The sequence below is a fragment of the Neovison vison genome, chromosome 6 (genome assembly GCF_020171115.1).
Source record: "Neovison vison isolate M4711 chromosome 6, ASM_NN_V1, whole genome shotgun sequence".
NCBI lineage: Eukaryota > Metazoa > Chordata > Mammalia > Carnivora > Mustelidae > Neogale > Neogale vison.
This window is the reverse complement of record NC_058096.1, coordinates 18,538,078-18,541,140: the sequence shown is the minus strand read 5'-3', so window position 1 is coordinate 18,541,140 and position 3,063 is coordinate 18,538,078.

Here is a 3,063-nt window from a genome sequence, read left to right as displayed (position 1 = left end):
CAAGAATTTGAAGAAAAGGGAGCCCTTGTGCACTGTTTGTGGGAATGTAAATTGGTACAGCCACCATGGAAAACATTATGGCGTTTCTTCGAAAACTAAAAAATAAAATGACAATATGAGTCAGCAATTCCATTTCTGAGCATATATCTGAAGAAAATTCAGTTACTATCTTAAAGAGATATCTGAACCCCCATGTTCATTGCAACATTATTGAAAAGAACCAAGATACAGAAACAACCCAAGTGTCTATCAGAATGGATAAAGAAAATGTGATAGATAGACAGATGATAGATCGATATCACATAAATTTTATTATATATATTTATTTATTTATATATAACACATATACTACCTTTGTTTTATATATATATATATTTATTTAAAAAATATATGCAATATATATACAATAGAATAGTGTTCAACCATAAGAAAGAAGAAATCTGGAGCGCCTGGGAGCTCAGCTGATTAAGCATCTTACTTCAGCTCAAGTCATGATCCCAGGGTCCTGGGATTGAGCCTCATTTCTGTCTCCCCACTCAGCAGGGAGTTTGCTTTTCCCTCTGCCCCTCCCCCTGCTCATGCTCTCTTTCTCTCTCTCTCATAGAAATAAATCAAATCTTAAAAAAAAAAAAAAAAAGAAAGAAAAAGAAATCCTGTCATTTGTGACAACATGGATGAAACCTGAGGGCATTATACTAAGGGAAATAAGTCAAACAGAGAAAGACAAATACTGTGTGATCTCACTTAAATGGAACCTAAAAAAGCCAAAAGCATAGAAACAGGGAATAGATTGTGGTTGCCAGAAGTGGAGGATTAGAGGGACAGAGAAAATGGGTGAAGGCGGCCAAAGGATACACATTTCTAGTTATCAGATAAGTAAATTCTGGAGACATCATGTACAGCATAATGACAAGATTAACGATGCTGTATTGTATATTTGAAAGTTGCTAAGAGAGTATATTTTACAAGTTCTCATCGCATACACACACAAAAATTACAACTAGATGAGGTGATGGATGTGTCAACTAAATTTATTGTGGTAATCATTTTGCAATATTTGGAGAGAACCTTAAACTTGTTCAGTGTTATATGTCAATTATATCTCAATAAAGTGGAAAGTAAAAATAAAAATCAGATTTATCTTCCAATCCTTAAGTTATCATGATAATTGATCAAGACTGAAAAATGGTAGTACCTTGTAACTACTGACCTTTTGTCCAACAATTAGCTCCACCTCACTCCACTCCCTTTCTCCACACAAAACATCTACCAGCCCTACCACCTTACCATGCCCTCATTTCTCGAGATTTTTGACCTCACAGCTGCCTCTGCCTAGCAGACTCTCCAGGACGCCCCTGTCTACTCCTTAATTTCTATCATCTTCTCTGTTACAGATTTCCTCAAAGAAATACCCATTTGGCTACTGATTTGGTGTAACCTCTATTGCATATTCCCACAGACTCTCATCTACTCCATGAGATTTGTTTAGTGACTGATATTTCCCAGTTACAACATAAAATAAAACAGGAACACCCATTCAGCCCAAGAATCCAGAAAAGTGTCTGTGTTGACCATATTCCTATCAATACAAATCCACCCTTGCTGATTTCATGACCAAACAGGCTCTCCTGGGCTGCCACAAATGTTCCAAGAAGGTAGGCATAATGTCTCCCTTGATCATCATTTGTTCCTCAACATTTTGCATTGCACCTGACATGAGATGGTGTCTAGTGCATTTATGTGGGATTAAAAAACTAAAAGACCAAACAATAAAAGCTAGGTCTTTTCAAGACATTTATTCTTGTGTTCCAATTTTCATTCCTGTCACCAAGATGAGTGTTTTCATTTCTGTCACCAATAGATCAATATACTATTGATGTCATCTTCAAAGTGAAAGTAATATTGCCTTTTATATTTTTCCTTTCCAACAGGAAGATTAAAAATATTTTATAACCTGTATTTTCAGCTTTAGTTTATGAGTAACCTAAAACTTTATCACATCGTATGTTTGTTTACATATAAATAAATACATACAGTGTATCAGCCAGATCCTCCAGAGAAACAGAGACAATGGAGATGATAGACAATAGATGATAGATGATGATAGATAGATAGACAGACAGACATAAGGCACTGCTCTTGTCATTATGGAAAAAGTCCCACAATCTGCCATCTGCAGGCTAGATACCCCAGAAAGACAATGGTGTGGTTTCATTCCAAGTCCAAAGGCCTGAATACCAGGGAAACTGATGGTGTAAGTCTAGTCCAAGGGCAGAAGAAGACAAATGTCCCAGGTCATCAGTCAAACAAAGATAGTGAATTTATCCTTATCCCACCTTTTGTTCTACTGAGGTCCTCAACAAATTGGATGATGTTCACCCAAACTGGGGAGAATAATCTGTTTTACTCAATCTATGAATTGAAATTTTATTCCTTTCTGGAAACAGCCTCAGAGACATAACCACAAATAATTTTTAAAATATTTATCTGGGCAGCCTACGGTCCATTCAAAGTGACACATGTAACTATCACACACACTCACACACACACACACACACACACACACACATATACACACACAATTTTATTTTCAAAGTCTTTTTTTAATTTTAATTTAATTTTATTTTTTCAATGTTCTAAGATTCATTGTTTCAAAAAGTCTTTATTTTTACTAAGGTGTTTTAATTCTAGGCTCATGGAATGCTCCTTCACTTTCAAGAGATTTCTGAATTCATATGGCTGAATGAAACTATATTGATTCTCTCTCTTGCAATTCCACATGAATCAAAGCACACTTAGATCAAAATTAACAAAATAAGTTCACCAGTAGTACTCAAAAAGAAGGGGGGTAAGTCTAAATATATCAATTTCCAAAGAAAAGGTGTCCAAGAAGAACCTAAAGCAGAATCAGGTAGCACAACATAATTAGTCCTACCTTTACCCTTCACATCTTGATCACAGCTGGTCAGTCATCAAAATCATGACATTTCTTACTAATAACTCCATGTGCTCATTTTCCATAGCTGCCATAACAAAATGAGCACAATTCAGTAGCTTAAAACA